Below are 21,207 nucleotides of genomic sequence, written 5' to 3' on the forward strand. Positions count from 1 at the left end.
TATTATATTCAGGAGTGAATTGGCCCTCCAGGGCACTGGGAAAGGTTAGAGTCCCCTTGGCTGGGTCGGCCCACACTGCTGGATATTAGTTGGCTATTAGCAGAACGTGATTAAAGGTTTCAGGTGCCCGAGGCTAATACAAATGTAGCTCCACTTGTAATGCTGCTAAACACGTGTATGGGCGCTCAGCGACTCATTATTCATGTGGGTGTGGATCATTTGGTCTAAAACAACTAGGTCTCCAAGCATTGGGTCAAAACCACTAGGTCGACATGCAGCAAGGTCGACATGGGTTAGATCGACATGGTCATTAGTTCACCACAAGCATTAGGTCAACATGGGTAAGGTTGACATTCAAAAGGTCGACATGGGTTTTTCACCGGGGTTTTTTTTACCCGAATGTCGACACCGTCGACATAGACACAGTTTAAATTGTACCACATCCCTTTGCATTGCTTCGGTCATGGTGCCTTGATACGCTCGCCACACTATTTTATTATCCCACCACGCCCTAGTGCAAGCATGTCCAAACTGTGGCCCTCCAGCTGTTGTGAAACTACATATGGCAGCATGCCTTACCATAGTTTTTGCATGCCCTAATAACAGTGTGGCAAGGCATGATGGGACTTGTAGTTTCACAACAGTTGGAGGGCCATAGTTTGGACATGCCTGCCCTAGTGGATGGTAGGGCATAAAATACCGCCTGTTGGCACATGTCGGCTCTTAAAAAAAAAACTTATGGAAAACCTCATCTCGACTTTTTGACTGTCAACCTTGCTCATGACCTAATGACCTGTTGACCTAGACCCATGTCGACCTAGATTCATGTCGACCTTGTTGCATGTCGACCTAGTGGTGTTGACCCAATGCTTGTCGACCTAGTTTTTGTAGACCAAATGATTGTATCCCATTCATGCTGCCCCTGTGAATGTAACAAAGGTTATATAAAATACAAAAATGTATGTTCTAATGCTTGTGGCAAGTGAAGAAGACTTTGACTTGAGGCTGATAAAGTAATGGGTACATCAGTAAGTTAAATTGGCAAAGCCATTTGTCAGACACCTTAAGAACTTTACCCCCCACCATACCTCCCAACATGACCCTCTCCAGGAGGGACACAATGCTCTGTTTCTGGACTTCCCTGGTAATGTATGATTACCTTCACCTGTGGTGAAGCAGCATTCTTACCCAATAACCTGTTTAAAACAGATGACGGCAATCGCACATTAAGAGGGAAGGTCTTCATGGTACTGAGCAGGGGTTGGGGCTACGTGTAGGGTGGCCAATCCCGGGATCGGGATCGGCGGGATCCTGGTATTTGGCCTAAAAAACACCGGGATTTGAATCCCGGGATTGGACCTTCCAATCCCGGGATTCTGGGATTAGCAGCACATGTGCATATCTAATGCCGGGCAGCATCTGAGCGAGGGCTCAGACGCTGCCGTCACGCTGCGCAGGCTTCACCGCCCATATCCACTTCAGAGTGACTGCGACTGCGCACCTTTGAAACATGTCTCCAGCACCGGCGGCTCTGCTGCTACCACCGCCTATGCCACCCGCCCACAGGATGCCTGCCCTGCTCCCTTCACCCGCGGATGTCTTCCCTGCTCCTGGCCACCCACCCAGCCATGTAAGTAAATTAATGTGCAGGGCGGCCGGAGTGGGGGGACAGGGCCTTCTTACTTCCTATAAAATTGAGAGATGTCAATCCCGGAATCCCAGGAATCCTGGGATTGAGCATTTTTCAATCCCAATTCCTGGGATTGAAAAATGCCCTGGGATTGGCATCCCTAGCTACATGGGACTTGCTGTCAGAGGGAGAGGAGAAGTTGCTGCAGATCCAGGGCTGGCCCAGCCAGTGAGACTACTCTTTGTAAGGTACTGTAGGGATTTGGAGAGAATCATGTGATTTTCTGTATGTGTGTTTCATACCTCCCAACATGATCCGCTACAGGAGGGACAGATTGCTCTGTTTCTGGACTTTCCTCTTAATTTCTGATTACCATCACCTGCGGTGAAACACCTTTCTTATCAATGAACCTTAATACCCCTTACACACCAGCCTAAACAACCCGGTACTAGCGCTGGTGTGAAAGGTTCCCAGGAGAAAATCCCGGGCTAATTTGCCGGCAATCCAACCCTGCTAGGTAGCAGGGTTGCTCCCGGGTCCTTACCAGACTACTGGCTGGTGTAAAAGGTGCAGGGACATGTCCCTGCTTCCCGTGTTGCTTCTGCTGATGTCAGCTAATGCTGATTTGCTAGCAGGGTAACTTCCTGTTGTGCTGGATGCTCACAGACACGCCCAGAGGCAGCATACAGCTGTGGGCAAAAGTGCGTTTTAACCCCTGCAAGTAGGGCAAAATTGTGTTTTAACCCTTGCAAGTGTGGCTGCCATGTCTTGGACAAAGATGAGGTGAGGGAGCTATTAAGCATTAGAGGGGAAGAGGAGATCCGGTGCCAGATTACAGGCACTGTGAAGGATGCCCAGATATACCACAACATTGTGAAGGTCCTGGCATCGCGGGGCTTCGTCCACAGCCAGCAGCAAGTGGTGAACAAGCTGAAGGGGCTGAAGAAACAATTCAACCGCATACATGACCGCAATCGGAATAAGAGCGAGGCTGCAAGGCAAGACTGGATCTTTTATGAGCTGTGCACAGCATGTTTCGGAAACACTGCGCTGAGTGACCCCATCAGCCTGTCATCCTCCAGCTCGGCCACTCTCTCAACAGTGGTTGATGATGACAATCAGTCGATGGCCAGTACCCAATCTGGCCTAGCATCACAGATACTAGTCACAGATGACCCCGATTTAAGCTCCTCCGTTAACCACGCAGATGACAGCATATCCGGCACCAGTACAGATGCTGACACCATCCATGAGAGGGATGTGCCCGAGACACCCCAGAACGATCTCCCTGTGATGCGCACCAATAGTAAGTATTTCTCCTTGCTTTAATGTCCTAAGCACTTGCATTCCAATACACAATAATGCTGCAATATACGCCACCATAACCGTTCCCTGCAAAGTTTGGTGTCGCAAAGTGTATCAAGTGTAGGTGGGAGGAGGCCACAAACACATATGATTACACCACTGCTTTTTCTTATGCCTTTTTCTCCTTCTTTTACTCCCCTTGCAGTATATACAGTTCCCCAGCGGAAACACAAGGGGGTTTATTCTGTTTAATACGGTGGGACCGTATACAGGAGGATCAGGCTTTTTTTTCATCTGCGCATGCGTAGCTTTCTCAATACGCATGTGCGGTGACCTCACACCGCTCACGGACGGGTCTCTGCCCGCAAGAGTACGGTCATTGTGGGCGGCATGTGGGCATTTTTATGGGAGCGGCCGGAATAATGAGGAAAACTGGGCGTAAACATGGGCATACACGGGGGTGTGCCACAACCGCCTCGATCGGCGAACGCACCGTGCATTTTGGCCCAAAAACAGGCAGATGCCAAAGATAGCTCCAGACCACCCCTAGAGCTACCATATGAGAATGGACGCCTGGGTCTGCTAATTAACGCTGATTACTACTGAAACATATACACATGAAGGTAATAAGCAATGCTGCAGGCTATTAAGTGAAAACCATTATTTCACTACCTGCAAGCCACACACAGCCCTCAAACACATTGGAAGCATATCTTTCTACACTTCTCAACATGTAAAGGTTGGTTTAATTTTCGGTAATGTTAATTTTAATACCTGGTTATATATGTCCAGGTAGTTATTTTATAACCATCTACACCCATTCAGAAAGTGTTTTTGTATACTTTAAAAAGCAGGACACTCAATTCACAGAAGTCGACATGTGTCAACTTTTTCACTGTAACACAAACTTTTTCACTGTAACACAAACATACCAGTTTTCCATTATGAAAAAGACACATAAACCACGTCTAAGTTCAACAAGGATGTTTTTGGACTCAATTTCTACTTGCAATGGTGGAGCAATGTCCTAAGGCCATGGCCACTATTTTGCACACAATCTTTATATTTTTGCCCAACAACATACATTTATGCACTTTCATATCTGCTATGAATTTTATGTAGCACATTCTGTATGTAAGATGCCACCAAGCACATTATTTCAATCACATATCTCTAACAAAGGATCCCAACATCTGCCTATCACACTCTAAAGTCTTATTTTGAACAATATTAGAACATATTTGCATGTGGCGTACGCTCAGATATACGGAAGGTGTCGGTGGCTAAGAGGGAGATCCGTCTGTACACGCTCAAGTGTACGCCACTCCCCATTGTCGGTGTCTGTGACCGTCCATGTGCGGCTGTTCTGTGGGCGGACTTACGCTCACCGTGAGCGTACGGGAAACGTACGGTGTGACTAGGATGACCAACTCATCCCTTTAATCCGGGACACATATTAATTACACAGGTTCTGCGGCAGTTTAAAACCAGGTGAAATGGAGTCGAGGTGTGGCAGTTTAAAACCAGGTGAAAGCCAGCCACAGAACCTGTGTAATTAATATGTGTCCTGGATTAAAGGGATGAGTTGGTCACCCTAGGTGTGACGGACCGTACGTACGTTTCACCGTACCAAACAGAATAACCCCCTCAGTCACCAAAGTAGAGCTCGTGGCACGGGAAATGACCAGGGTGCTCTGTGAAGAACTGCGCGATATGGACAACAACGTGCAGCGACAGGAGGATGCCCGGCAACTCTGTTTCATAGAGGCGGAAAGAGAGTTGCAGCAATCCTTCATAACGCAGATAATGGGAAACCAAGGTCGCATCTTGCAAAGCTACCAAAACCGTGAATTCCAGTTCCTGGAACACATCCTGCCTCGCTTTGTGGGTAGCAACACACACCCAGCTAACCAAGGCCCTACTGTCCCTGAGGTCCCTACTATACCCTCCTAACCCGCCACCACCCTTACCTGAATACCCTGTATACAGGCAATTGCAATAGGCAGTTTTAAATTTTATTGCTGTTTCAAGTGCACATTTTTCATTTAGGGGGGCGGGGGGAGGTTGGGATTTTAGGGTGTTATTTTTTTATTTATATGCTGCAATTTATATGCCTGTGCATTTAGCAGGTTAGTTTTTTACAATGGCTGATGTTTCCCTTGCACTTTTCACTAAAGTTTACAAAAATAATGGCCTGTTTTATAAGGTCAAAATGTTCATGTTTAGGGGTCGGGGGGGGGGGGGGGGGGGGGCGTGGGGGGGGGGGTACTTTTGTGCCTAGAAATAGGCAAACTTTATATATTTATACTTTTATATGCCTTTTCATTTGTTTTATACAAGTAAACAAAGGTTAAAACACTACAAATGTTTTGTGTCTTAATTATTAATAATCAATAATCTAATGTGGGCCTAAAAAAGGCCATTTTCAATGATATTCTGATAGATGAAAGGTACCGACCCGGGTTGTCCCTGCTTCAAAAGCATGTGTGAATCGGTCCCAAACCGGGAATGTCCCTGCTTGTCCCGGGAATGTAATTCCCGGGTTTGTCTCTGCATCTGATTTTAAGCTCAAATCGCACGTGTGTGCACAGCTTTAATACTGCTTTCACAGCCTACAGCTGCAATATTGGGATTTGTTTATTAATAAACATTGGGGTAAATATATGAAGCAGTGAAAGGGGTATGGATCATAGGATAGAAAGCAACTAGGTCGACAAGCATTAGGTCTACAACACTAGGTCGACATGCAGAAAGGTTGACATTGGTTAGATCGACAGGGTCATTATGTTGACACAAGCATAAGGATCACAGTCAAAAGGTCGACATGGGGTTTTTCACTTTTTTTTTGTCCCGCATTTCAACACAGTCGACATGGAAACAGAAACATAGGGTACTTGTTTCCTAGAACGGCGCCCACTAAGCAATTTGCTTAGTGTGCTATTCTGCGTAATGAATTTGCATCGCATTGCAACGGGAGGGAGTGCATCTGTGTGATGATTAAGTGTAAACTGCAGGGGGAGTGAGTGTGTCAGTGTGATGATAGAGCTCAGGCTGCAGGGGGAGGGAGTGCGTCAGTGTGATGATTGAGTGTGGACTGCAGGGGGAGTGAGTGTGTCAATGTGATAGAGCACAGACAGAAGTTGGAGTGTGTTGGTGTAACAGAGCGTAGACCGCAGGATCAGAGATTGTGTCAGTGTGGTAGGGTGCAGGCTGCAGGGGGAGGGAGTGCATCAGTGTGATGATCGAGTGTAGACTGCAGGGAGAGGGAGTGTGTCAGTGTGGTAGAACACAGGCTGCAGAAGGGAGGTAGTGTGTCAGTGTGATATTGTGCAGGCTACAGGAGGAGAGTGTCAGTGTGATGATACAATGAATATGGAAGAGCAATACAGCACAATGTGGAGGGAGTGTGATACAGAGTAGGGGAAAGAGGTGTGTAGGGACCAATGTGGTGTTTTTCCTATTGAGGCAAATTTAAAAAAATTGGCCTGCGGGACAGTATATTTTATTTTACATTTAAGAGGCCAATGTTTGTTTGTATTTTCCTGTGGGTGCCAGTGTGTGTTTTTTTTTTTACTTCCTGTGGGGGGACAATGTTTGTGAAATTGTTATCTCAGTCATTGGACATTTTAATGCATGCACCAGGGAAAGGTATACGGAAGTTCACCAGGGAAGGGCTTTGTAAACTTACAGATGCAATTGCAACAAAAAACACAAGAAAGGCTGCGAATGTGTCCAACTCTGAATTAGGCCTTAACCCCACCTCAAAAACCCCATCCTCCTGTGAGGGCTGCTTCCAGAAATTTACCAGCCCATTTTTTCATCCCAATCCACCACTGGATAGCAAACGGCTTCTCATCAAAATCCATAGTCTGTTCATATTGAGGAAACACTGACCCCTTCTGGTTGATTTTTTTCAATGCAGGTAATTATTACTTAACAGTAATCCTTAACTCATATCTCTATACTAAATATATTATTTCGTATTATCTTTGTTTGCAATTTCTACACACTACTTTTTTTACTTCTTTTATAAACAAAAAAAGATTATGAAAAGGTATATCGTTTTGTAATGTTTTTATTTTGGGATTATTTACACAATGTTAAAGAAAAATCGGTACTTGTTTCCTAGCACGGCCACATATCTTGGCCATCGGGGGTAATTTGAGTGGCCTGCGACGCGACCGACGCGATGCCCCCGATTTTTCCATTGAAATGCATTGAAAACAGTGAAAAATCGGGTCGGTTGCGTCGTGTGCACCTAAAAATGCTTAAATGGTCCAGAGGCGATGCCCCCGATTTCCCCATAGGGAACAATGTTAAATGCCTCAATTTACCCGCGATGACCACGATTTCCCGTAGGAAACAATGTTAAATGGATCAATTTACCCAAATCAGCATAGGAACAATAGTAAATGTGCCAAAAACACCCCTGAACATTGAAATGTCCCCCCAAAAGTAGTTGACGCCACCCCGCCATCAACGTGAACCCGAAGCGTGGCGAGCGCAGCGAGCCCGCGAGGGGCGGCGGTACGCGTCCTCCGACCTTTTCATGCCCTACTATCCACTAGGGCGTGGAGTGAGAATAGTGTGTCGAGCGCAGCGAGCCACCGAGCCCGAAGCGTGGCGAGCGCACGCGGATACCTTCACAGGTAAACGCGTCCCTTCGCGGGCTTCCCAGGTGTCCGCGTCGCCATGGACACCTGGGAAGCCCGCGAGGGGACGCGTATAACTGTGAAGGTATCCGCGTCCCCTCGCGGGGCTCGCTGCGCTCGCCACGCTTCGGGCTCGGTGGCTCGCTGTGCTCGCCACACTATTCTATTCTCACTCCACGCCCTAGTGGATAGTAGGGCATGAAAAGGTCGGAGGACGCATACCGACGCCCCTCGCGGGCTCGCTGCGCTCGCCACGCTTCGGGTTCACGTTGATGGCGGGGTGGCATCAATAACTTTTGGGGGGACATTTCAATGTTCAGGGGTGTTTTTGGGCCATTTACCATTGTTCCCTATGATAATTTGGCTAAATTGAGCCATTTCACATTGTTTCCTATGGGAAATCGTGGTCATCGCGGGTAAATTGAGGCATTTAACATTGTTTTCTATGGGGAAATCGCGGGCATCGCGTCTGGCCATCGCACCCGATTTTTTTAGCGGCCGCGATGGCCCCGATTTTACCCCCGATGACCGCGATTCTGATCGGTGTGGCCGTGCTAGGAAACAAGTACCGAAAAATCTTGTACATAATATACATGTATGAAGAAGCAATAATTATTATAATGGCGCTTCCAACACATCTTGTATCCTGGTTGTATCCCTTCTGCCCCCCCCCCCCCTCCTCACACACTTTGCACTGTTTCCCAACCCTTTCCCCTACTCCTCTGTATCTTAATCCTTCTACCTTGCACTTTATCGCTCTTCCAACTGTGCTGTATTGCACTTAGTCACAATACCTCCCCATAGGCTCTATCACACATACCCACCGCCTGCAGTCTAATAGAGGGAGATATACACTATTTTTCTTATAGAAGCAAAATCGAATGGGCATCGAATGGTTTTTCTACATTTGATGCATATTCGATAAATATGAGCGCTCCCGGGTAGTGTAAATCGGATAGAAAAATAGTCTTGGCAGGCAAGCCTATATGGTGTAGATCTGTACTATATAGTAAAATTGAATGCATTTAGCATACCATTCGATTTAATCCCGATTCGCTCCAAAACGACTTGGGATCGGATCGCAAGCGAAATCGCACTGTGTGTACCCACTATTAGCTTTATCTTACTGACAGAATCTAATAAACAATACACATGTATGAAAAAACAATACAATATTGATAAAAAGATACATCTTACAAAAATATGGCAAAAAAGGGTCAAGTTGCAACAAAACTATAGAAAAAAGGAAAAAAATAAGAAACATAAAGGGGAAATGGAGACAATGGTATGAGGAAATGAAGGAAATGAAGACAAATGGATGAACAAGAACATGAAAGTGTAGAGCATCAAACTAATCATAGACAAGGAAAAAAGTTTTTATCAGATTGTCTAACCAGTGGGGGATAGAAGTATCTTGATGTCTACATAGAAGAGAATATATTCATTTAAGATGTGTTATAGTACCAACAAAAATGTGCCTCACATTGATACCGGAAGACCCATGCATTCCAGCGGGTATTCCGGTAGTCTCATGTACAAGAAGCAAAGCTTTCGCTAGTTAGAGATGTGTCGCTATGGCAACGGGCACAAACGTAAGTAGATCAGGTGACCTGCGCGCACTCCGGAAGGAGTTGCGTGTCACTAGGACGAGAGCGATAAGCCCCGTCTTTGATATATTCGTGCTGGCGTCCACTGTAGGTATGTGAGAGCCACAGTGGCTCGAGTGATATGTAGAAGTAGGATCCTGGTGAGAATTGTGATTTTAGCGTTTTTTCAGACAGTATGAAAGGCAAATCATGCATTCCATTAGTTGTTTTGGACCCGGAAGGGTACACCCGCAGTGGTGGGAATTCTAAACAGGAAATGGGTTCAATGTGTACTATATAAACAGGACCATTTGAACTAAACAGTTACACTCCTGAGAAAGTCCAGCCGGAAGGGCAAGGACCAAACACGTTGAGGTGACTGGTTCTATTGCTTGGTGATGGACTGACTTCATCATGCATCAGATAAGCTGAAAAAAATCTTTTTTATTGTACAGATATTTTATTGTAATTGTGTGGCAAATAAATTATGTAAATGATATTACACTAGTGTTTCCATCCCGTGCTTTTATTTTCCCATATGCATTGCCAATGAGAGGAAATCGCTAGCATTAAAGGAAGTAACAGGGGGGTAGGCGGCGCTAAAGGACACTAAAGGCACACAATTTTAAAAAAGTACAAATTTATTTACCAATAATCACAATAACAATTATTTATAAAACTGAAAACACCGGCCGGTGGTTTTGAAAATTGAGAAAACCTATTGGTGCATAAGTAACGATTTTTAAAGCATCACCAGATAAACTGGATTCAATCTGCACAGTCCAGCAAGGGTTTGTAAGATACTATTTAGTATCCCCTATATAGCATAACTATTAACGCAGAACTTTATCAGCAATTCAAGCAGACAAAGGGTTAATTAATGGCAGTCTTTTTGTGCAAAGCGGTGTTAGTCTGGTATCAGAAGTTTAAGTAGCGTTTTTTAAGCAGACATCCTTCTTTTAAGCACATGTAAGGGTTAATTCCAAGCCAAACATTTTAACACTCAGTCATTAGAGCCACATACAAGCTTGAAGATGTTAGAAAGCTTTGTAGTTAGATGGGTGCAAAAAGGTATACTTATGCTCCGTTTGTAATCCACGGGAGTTGATTCTATCGCCCACGCCTGGAGAGGGTTCACGGCTGTGTGAGAACTGTCAGCCTTGTCTCGAACACGCTTGCTCCGGCTTCCGGGTCTCCCAGCAGGGTGCTTTCAGAGTGTCAATTGACAAATCGAATGTTCCTATGACGCGTTTCCCTGCCTCTTGGAGTGTCAGCGGCTTCCTCAGACACTCCAAGAGGCGGGGAAACGCGTCATAGGAACATTCGATTTGTCAATTGACACTCTGAAAGCACCCTGCTGGGAGACCCGGAAGCCGGAGCAAGCGTGTTCGAGACAAGGCTGACAGTTCTCACACAGCCGTGAACCCTCTCCAGGCGTGGGCGATAGAATCAACTCCCGTGGATTACAAACGGAGCATAAGTATACCTTTTTGCACCCATCTAACTACAAAGCTTTCTAACATCTTCAAGCTTGTATGTGGCTCTAATGACTGAGTGTTAAAATGTTTGGCTTGGAATTAACCCTTACATGTGCTTAAAAGAAGGATGTCTGCTTAAAAAACGCTACTTAAACTTCTGATACCAGACTAACACCGCTTTGCACAAAAAGACTGCCATTAATTAACCCTTTGTCTGCTTGAATTGCTGATAAAGTTCTGCGTTAATAGTTATGCTATATAGGGGATACTAAATAGTATCTTACAAACCCTTGCTGGACTGTGCAGATTGAATCCAGTTTATCTGGTGATGCTTTAAAAATCGTTACTTATGCACCAATAGGTTTTCTCAATTTTCCAAACCACCGGCCGGTGTTTTCAGTTTTATAAATAATTGTTATTGTGATTATTGGTAAATAAATTTGTACTTTTTTAAAATTGTGTGCCTTTAGTGTCCTTTAGCGCCGCCTACCCCCCTGTTTTTTCCATATTTTAACTCTAAGAGGGGTTGAGTATCCCCCCTAGACGGCAGCAAGGACACATTATTATTCCCAGCGCTCTGCTATCTATTCTATTTTGTGCATTAAAGGAAGTGTCCTGGATAGACAGTGGATACCCATAATTGTGAATCACGTATCAAGCAGTGGTGGAATACCACCAAAAACGGTACTCCTTGAATTTTTAGGGGTGCTGTTGTCTCCCTTTATGTGGTGGAGGGAACCGTTCTTTATATATATATATATATATATATATATATATATATATATATATATATATATATATATATATATATATATATATATATATATATACTGCACTAGGAGGCGCACATCTCACTTTTGTTTTCTAGATTATTGAAAAGGGTATTCCCCAAACAGAAACCCATTGGTTTATATATATATATATATATATATATATATATATATATATATATATATATATATATATATATATATATATATATATATATAGCTCTTCCCAGCTCAAATATTTAGGAGTTATTTTGTCTCCTTATACAAATGTATTTCAACTTAACTGTATCCCTTTGCTTGAACAGTTCAAAACAGATTTTTTTAAATGGTCTCCACTGAAGCTGTCCAGGTTAGGGATGTTGAATGTTATTAAAATTATTATATACTCCCCAAAGTTCTTTATGTGTTACAAACCCTACCTACTGCTTTTAATCTTCATTCTTCTGAGAACTACAGGGACTGGTAGGGCGCATTGTGTGGGGATAGAGCCGACCACGTATTCCGCAAACCACTCTGATTCAAAATCCCTTACTTATTATTATTCGATCCACCTTGCTAGAATTATCAACATGTCCAGACTCCCAGTACGGAAACAATGGCCGAACATTGTCTCTACTACAATTAATTTACCTTAATATGTTCTCCCTTGGTTCGCCATACACTGGGGCCAACACTCCAATGTTGGAAAAATGTAGGGAACTCTCCCCATTTACCCCAGGGATCTCATTGCCCACACCTGTAATGAAAAATCCTGACTTTCCTCCATGGATGGCCACTTCAGGTCTATCCTGTTGGTCATCTGTAGGGGTCTCACGCATATATCACTTAGTCTCCAAGGGTGGTTTGCAGTCATTTACTGACCTTCAGCAGGAACATCATCTTCCATCCCCCTCATTCTGGTTCTACAGGCTAGACATTTTGTGCTTTCTCTTAAGTGGGAACCCTACTAAATTTGAATCCTTCTGTTTATTAAAAAAAACCACCAAGACATTTGGGGCGAAATGTAATAGGATGAGAGACTCAGAAAGTGAGAGAATTGGTAAGAAATCTCCAGTTTTTTTTAAAGCGGCAATCATTTACACTGCAAAATCAAACTAGTTTTGCAGTGTAAATGATTGCTGCTTTAAAAAAACACACACACAAAAAAAACCTGGAGATTCCTTAGCAAATATCTCTCATCCTATTACATTTCCCACTTGGTTTCTCACTTGTACAAGTTGTGTTTGGAAAGCTCTACCATCAAATTGCCTACATATGTTCTAGCCTGGCAGGAAGAACTTGGAAAAAGTCTGACAGAGGCTCAGTGGGATTGTATATTGTTATACTTTTGCAAGTTCTTCTTCATTTCAGGTATTAGCGACTCAATCTAAAATTCTAGCTCATTGGTATAGATGCCTAGTACAAATTCATATCATTTTTCCAAATGTAAGTACCTCATGCTGGAGAGAGATTGGCAACCCGGTCCATATCCGGTGTGCTTGCCCTATACTGATGGATTTTTGACGGGCTGTTCGGAAAGTGACAAACACCATTACTGGTCTATTTCAAAGTATAACAAATATCTACTTCGCCATTTGTCGATTTATCCTCCTGTCTCTTGGTGGTTCCAGAAAATAGATAATTCTATGTTAATGAAAGTCCTGACTTCATTCATGAAATTGCCCTTATCTGACTTTAAATCCATCTAGCAGAGCTGGCTAACCTTTAAAGAGATACCTGATTCATATATAGCTTCTTCCTCTTTATAGTAGTGTACATACACAGTGCTCCCTTTCCATTCTATGTCCTCTCCTCCACCTTTTTTTTGTTATTTGCTATTGAAATATTAATACAGGTTGAGTATCCCTTATCCAAAATGTTTAGGAACAGAAGCTTTTTGGATAATGGATTATTCCGTATTAGTGTTCCTTCAAGGAACCGGGGTGGGCAGGGCGCTGCTGCGCGGTTGCAGCATAAGGGGGGCGGACCGGGCCCACCGACATCACTGTTGTGCTGCCAACATCACATAAGGGATGTGCCAGGGCTGCACAGTCACAAAAAGGGCCGGGCCCACCACCGTCACGGAAAGGGATGGGCCCGGCCACCGCTATCACTGAAGGGGGCAGGCCCGGCTCCTCCGAAGGCTCTGCACTGCCGGGGAAGTGCCTGGCATCGCCATCTATGGTGGCACTGGGCTTCTCCAGTCACACCGGCAGGGTCGGAGGCAGGCTATTTTAGTTGGGTGCTGCGAGAGGGACAGGGCACATTTTGCCCTTTAAAAATCGGGCAAAGTGGAGCATCCCGCTAAATCAGATTAGCGGGAACACTATATCAGAATATTAGGTACTTGTTTCCTAGCAGGGTGCCCAGTTTTCCTACGTACGCTAACAGTGAAATCGCATTACATCGCATGACATTATAGTAGCATGTGATGCGATGCGATTTCAGTGCCGGTCCCATTCACACTCCCTGTCATTCCCACCCCCTGTCAGATCCTCTCAGAAATCATTCTGAGGTGATTTTGTGACAGGAGTAGAAGCCTCCCTCACAGCTGCTGGTGAATTATTGCTGAATTATTGAAAGTATTGGAAATGGCTGGATCGTTCAAAATCATTAGCTTGCATCAGACGGAGGAGGAGCCGATATGCTTTTTCCAAGACCAAGAACTCCTTCCACTGGTGCAGAATTGCGCAAATGGGCATGTAATGTGCCTCTCAGTGAAGGAGTCAATGTGGCGGTGCCATTTGAAAGTGTTCCGGATGAAGGTCAGCCTCAGAGCGGCCCATTGGTTTCAGGGTGCCGCTTACCATTTTTGACCCTTGGTGCATTTAATTTTCTCCTGGGCACAGGAGCTCACCTCCATAGACTATTGTGGGCAGCAGATTAACATCTCAAAGAAAACTGCGGTCCTGTACAACCGCTGGATGTGGGAGGCTTGCATTCTGGATATTATGGCGCAGCCACAGCGGCGGATCGGTGGACCTGGCCACATTGTGGAGATAGATGAGACATTATTTGTTAAGTGCAAAAATAATGCCGGCCAGATTTTACCACAGCAGTGGATTTTTGGTGGAATATGTAGGGGAACCGGACATTGTATCCTGAAAATGGTGCCCAGGCGTGATGCCACCACATTGATGGACTGTATTATTGAGAAAATAGAGCCGGGCACCACTATACGGACTGCTGGAGGGCATACAGCACTCAACAGCTTGAACTGGCAGGTTACCAGCATTTCACAGTGATTCATCGCTACCATTTCATTGACCTCGCGGGGCTCGCTGCACTCGCCACGCTTCGGGGTGGCGTCGATACTGGAGGTGACGCTAAACAATGGCATAGGTGCTTTCATTGTAAGCACCCATCACATGTCATACTAATCACACATCTCATCTCATCCTATGACCTCTCATAGTAAAGCACACATCTCATCTCATCCCATGGGTGCTTCTACTATAAAATATTGCATTGCATCTTGTCTATGGTGCCCTCCGATCCCATGCGATATTTCATTGTATAAGCAATCCTGTGCACTTATTATGGACATCGCATCACACAGCACTATACACGCTGTGCGATCCGATGCGATTTTACTATAGAAAATAGCCCAGTACGCAAAATGCGTACTGGGTGCCCTGCTAGGAAACAAGTACCGAATATTATTATATTTCATTGAAGTATCGGGGTATCTTGCATCTATGTTGTATAAACACATTAAATACACACAAATATATTCTATTTGTGCATGAAACAAGGTTTCGGAACATGAAACAAAGTTTGAGTTCTATCTCAGACACTGAATTTGAATGCCAAACAATAATTTTTTTGCATATATTTAGTACCAGTTACATATCATGTCCCCAGTATTGCCAGTTACAGATGTCCCCAGTAGTGCTTTTAGAAAACAAAATTACATTTTGGAAAGTATGTTTTTTGGAATAATTTGGATAAAGGGATACTCAACCTGTATATGGTATTGGATATGAAAGCCCCTTGATAATTTTTCTGCAATAACCTGAACTGTATATTTACTGTATTTTTCTATGTTGGTGGGTCATTCCATGGTAACTCGCGTTACAAATATAACTCTGAAATGTGTGCTCGTTTGGATGTTATAGAAAAAGTACAATGAATTATTTTTATTTTTATTTCTTTTTATTTTGTATTATAATTAACATTAATGCACACTCCAAATGTAGCATAAAATATTTTTAAACCTTCCAGTAATTTTCAAGAAATTACTGATTTTCTGCTGGTAACTCACGTTACATGTTTTGTCCATGGTTTTTAACATACATTTGCAATTATGAAATCTCTGCTCTCCTGTGTATCATGTTTTTTGTAACTAAATTAAAAATATGACAGATGATGTTCCAAGGCAAATAACCAAAAAAAAAAAAAAAAAAATCTACAGCAAAACAAAAATGATGGTAACTCACATTACATTAAGGTAACTCACGTTACACTTTGCTTATATTCATTGTTGGTGCTGAAATTTTTCTCAGTACAATTTTTTGTAACAAATTTCATCTTTGATTGATGGCCATTTCCAGTATTTCCCATTTCTTGTAATGATGTTAACATGATATTCCCCTTTTCCTATATTCGTACCAATTCCTGGAAATAAATTCCCATCATATAGTACTTCCACCCAGTCATCTAGCTTTGGGGGGTTATTCTGCTTGATTCTCTCAGATGCGCATACGCCGGCCCACCATTTGCATGGCGCATACATTCGCACAGCATGCAAATGGATGTTTTACATAAACATCCATTTGTAGCCTGCGGAGGGAACACCCAATCATTCCATGGTCGCCCATCATCGAATAATGTGGAAGGCACATGCACAGTTATGGTTGCTCAGAGCAACCTTAGATGTGCGTGTGCACTCTGAGGGAAGTGGGAGGGCAGCCGACATCCGGTGATGTCAGCTTCCTGCCCCCAGCACCATCGGACATGAAACGCTGGGCATTCCCATATGCTAATAGGCTGAACTGCCATGCCACCTCCGCCCTCAAGGATGGGTGCGTGCATCTAGCCATGCATCTGTACATGTGCAGAAATTACCCTGCACATGTGCAGACGCAAAACAGCGGACCCCGAACAGACCTTAATAAGATCCTTGGTTTAAATTTATCAGTTTCTGTGAAGGCAGGGGCATAGGAACTTTCAGCTTTTCCAGTTGTTAGAAAGCCAGTCATTTCATTGTCTTCCACTTTTAGGTAGTGTAGTTGCTTTATTCCTGGTAATGTTGTGGTAGTGTTCATTCTAGCACCCTGTAAAGTGATTGCAGTTCCTTCCTGCCTGGGGTGTCACTCTCTGCTGTGGTGTTTCTACGACAGTCTGGTTTGTATCTCAGCATTGAGATACAAACCACACTGTTCTTCAAGAACCACAGCAGACAGCGACACCCCAGGCAGGAGGAGGAACTGCAAGGATTTTACAAGGAGCAGAGTGCTAGAATGAACACTAGTTGGGCATTTGTAGTAAAGGATTCAAAATCAAGTTGGTTGTTGATGTCAGCTATCTCATCTTGGTTCATTAACTTTGACATTTGAGGGTCCATCGACAACTTTAACAAAGTCTGTGGCACATTTAATCTGATATTACAGATGAATGCAATTCTCCAGAATGCCAAGCTGCTACTGTGAAAAGGCTCACTTGACATTGTAATTTGGAAGTTAAGATGCTACAAAACAAAGATAGACAAATGGAAACCTACATTACAACATTAAGATCAATTACAGAGTCCAGAGAATATAAAACATACACCATTAAATCTATTGACATCAACACACTGTAACGTGAGTTACCATTATGATAACTCATGTTACACACATGTTATATTGATTTATTTGGTAATGCTACTTACTGCATTGAATAAACGTTTAGTGGTTTTGAAGTATGGTCTAATGTTAGGAAAATATGAAATTATTTATTTTTTTCCAAAAATCTGGCAAGATTAAACGAAAAGATAAACTTTTAGGTAACTCACGTTACACAGTTGATTCATTAGGAATGCCAGAACTCTTAAAGTATTTTGAATATGGATAGTATTGTTTACTAAAAATGATTTCCAGATTGTGATCTACAAATGAAGTGACATGTATGGTTTTTTTTAGTATTATTAACATTAGAAAATGTACTTTGAATTCTGGCTTTTTCAAAGTCTCTTTCTCCATCTGAAGCAAGATGGTTGCCATAGCAACAATGATGCTACTAGTTAGAAAAAAGTTTTGGAGGGAAAACTCACATTGTACTATAATAATTGTCAAAAGTAAAAGTGTTGCTGTGAAAAAAAAAATCCACACAAATTTCCATAGTTACATGGAATGACCCGATTGCTATATTTTAATTTGCACTGTTGTGAGACAATATTTTCCCTTTCCTAAGATTGTTCTCAATAAAAACTGATTTTTGGCCTCATTTACAGTAAGGGCAGATTTAGAGGTCCAATGGATGAGAATTATTTTGGTCCACCATCAATATTATCATGAGCAATGAAACGACGACGCGCCCAATTTTTGGGGGTGTGGCCTAGCAATATGGGTGTGTGGCCAATTTAAATGAGGCCACGCCCCGTTTTGCCGCTGTGGGGCATGGCTAGTTGCTCTGAGCTGCTGGCTATGTCCCCGGCAAGGACAGAGAGAGTGACAGCAGACAGAGAGTGACAGCTGGACACAGAGAGAGACACATACGTATATTGAGCATCACTGTGTGTGGCAAATGTATAATGGGCATCACGGTGTGGCCTATGCATAATGAGTCCATTATACATAGGTCACACACCGTGATGCCCATTATACATATGCCATACACCGTGATGCCCATTATACATAATTGAAATGTCAGCCAAGAATGGAGCATGAGTGCTTTCTGCGCTGCGCTCTCCTCCTGTCTCTCAGCTCCTCATCAGTAGTTCAGCTGCTAGCAGCCAGTGGTGGGTAAACAGTGCTGCCAGAGTGTGCCCACAGTGCAAATGCACTGTGGGCAAGGCACAACTGGCACACCGATAGTTACGTCCCTGTGTGGGACACAGATCAGGCTGCTTCTGCCTCCACCCATACACATTATTATGTTTTTCACTAGTGTTTAATGACAGGGGGCATGTGTTGGTGTTGGTGCACTGCCCTCCCCCTAAAACAACCACTGACTGCCAAGATAATAATCTTTCTTTTACTTACCATGTTCTTGGTCTTCTTTCTTCTCCTTCTGTCTTTCTCTTCTGTCTTTCTTCTCTTTTCTTCTCCTTCTGTCTTCTAGGGCTCCTCGCTGTATGCTCCTCACTGAATGATGCAAAATGTTATGAGGTGGGAGGGGGTCTCTTTTCAAGTGTAAAGGCCCCCCTCCACTAGTGCACTTTGGAATGTTTAATCCGATGCAGAGCAATCAAATTAAATCAAATAAAAATGTAAAATGGAGGTAGAATCTACCTTCATTTTACATTCCCTCTCCCCCAGGACCCAGATAGCAGCATATTCTACCGGAAGCAGTATGAAATCCCGGCGGTCGGGATCCCGGCGTTCAAAATCCCGACGCCGGAATCCTGACCGCCGAAATCCCGACAAGGGGGGGACGTGGATCGCCCCCCCTTGCGGGCTCGCTGCGCTCGCCACGCAGCGGGCCCAGTGCCTCGCTGCGCTCGGCACACTAATTTATTCTCCCTCCAGGGGTGTCGTGGACACCCCAGGAGGGAGAAAGTGTCGGGATTTCGGCGGTCGGGATTCCGGCGTTGGGATTCTGAACGGCGGGATCCCGACCGCCGGGATTTTAACTGCATCCCATTCTACCAGGTACCAGCATCTTCTATATTCATACATACTACACCCACTGCCGCCATCATTTATACATACTCCACACACTGCCGCCCTCATTCATACATTCTATACACACTGTCATCCTCATTCATTCATACTACACCCACACACTGCCGTCGTCATTTATACAAACTACACACACTGACGCCGTTATACAAACATACATACTACACACTGCCACCCTCATTCATACATCCTACACACACTGTCGCCCTCATTCATACATACATACATACATACATACTACACCCACTGCCGCTCTCATTCATACATACTACACACACTGCCGCTCTCATTCATACATACTGCACACACTGATGCTCTCATTTATAAATACACACACACTGCCGCCCTCATTTATACATTCTACACACACAGTCACCCTCATTCATACATACTACACACACACTGCCGCCGTCATTTATACAAACTACACACACTGACGCCGTCATACATACATACTACACACTGCCACCCTCATTCATACATACATACATACTACACACACACACACTGACGCCGTCATTTATACAAACTACACACACTGACGCCGTCATACATACATCCTACACACACTGCCCCCATCATTTATACATACTCCACACACTGCCGCCCTCATTCATACTACACACACACACACTGCCGCCGTCATTTATACAAACTACACACACTGACGCCGTCATACATACATACATACTACACACTGCCACCCTCATTCATACATCCTACACACACTGTCGTCCTCATTCATACATAAATACATACATACTATACACACATGTAGGAAGTGGTGCTTCCTCCTGCACCCACAGGAGACGGCGTGCACGAGAGGCAGATTCCTGGCACGGTCAGGAAGCTCCGGGTCCGCCGCTGTATCCGGGTCCGACCTCCACTGTCTTCCGGAGACCCAGCAGCAGCAGTGCTGCAATAAGCCCCGCCGCCTCTTCCTACCGCAATAACTTCCCTCCCAGTCCACCCGGCAGTACACTGCCCCCCCATCTGTCAGCCGGAAGGGGGATGACGGGAGAGACGGAGTTCCCATGGGCGGAGACAGACAGCTCCGCTGAGTAGACAGGGGAGCAAAGAAAAATAAATAAATCAGTGCTCGAAGAAAGTGCTGGTACCAGCCTATATATATATATATGTGTGTGTGTGTGTGTGTGTGTGTGTGTGTGTGTGTGTGTGTATGTGTATGTATATATATATATATATATATATATATATATATATATATATATATAGACAAGCAATTAGAGGCAAGCACACCATTGAAGTTGAAAAAGGGGAAAACATTTTATATAGAATTTGCAGGCAGGTCCAACATGCAGTACAGTCACATTTTCAGGCATAGACAGGAATGGAAATCCATACTTTACTGTGGGAGCACATAAAAGACTGCAGGGACGCCATATTCAAAGAGCTCTACAGCTGTTTCGGTGTGAGTTCCACCGTCCTCAGGAGCGTACTGAACTGGCTCACCGTGCGTGTCTTTATACCAACCAACATTAGAGCATAAAGCAGTCTCACCTGTGTGTGTGAGACACAAGAGCAAATCAGATACTCACAACGTTAATCCCCGTGTTCAAAACTCCCAGCCTTCCGGAAGCAACAGGACGCGGCCAAGGCAACAAGCCCAAGCACGCTTCCGTCACCTTGGAGACGGCTGGATACGTCACCGGAAGTGACGCGACGCAGGTCCCGGCATGAGCCGGACACCGCGTTCGTCACTATGGTAACGCTACCATAGTGACGAGCGCGGTGTCCGGCTCCCTGCAGTCTTTTATGTGCTCCCACAGTAAAGTATGGATTTCCATTCCTGTCTATGCCTGAAAATGTGACTGTACTGCATGTTGGACCTGCCTGCAAATTCTATATAAAATGTATTCACCTTTTTCAACTTCAATGGTGTGCTTGCCTCTAATTGCTTGTCTACATTACCATTTAAATGGCCCTAGCACCCACTCTTGCGGATTAAGAGTGTGCATGGATG

General features: G+C 44.2%; 1 protein-coding gene across 11 annotated transcripts in view; it reads left to right on the forward strand.

Annotated features, from left to right (window-relative positions):
* KALRN (kalirin RhoGEF kinase) overlaps positions 1-21,207 on the forward strand; it is an 856,470-nt gene that overhangs the window by 594,391 nt on the left and 240,872 nt on the right. The window contains exon 1 of one of the 11 annotated variants that reach the window (XM_083153553.1): positions 3,593-3,674. The exons of the other annotated variants lie outside the window; for them this stretch is intronic. The gene's annotated coding sequence lies outside the window, so the exon portion shown is untranslated. Of the gene's footprint in view, positions 1-3,592; positions 3,675-21,207 lie in introns of those variants that run through there. 11 annotated transcript variants of the gene reach the window in all.

This window comes from Crinia signifera, chromosome 7 (genome assembly GCF_055691185.1).
Source record: "Crinia signifera chromosome 7, ASM5569118v1, whole genome shotgun sequence".
In the NCBI taxonomy this organism is placed as follows: Eukaryota; Metazoa; Chordata; class Amphibia; order Anura; family Myobatrachidae; genus Crinia; species Crinia signifera.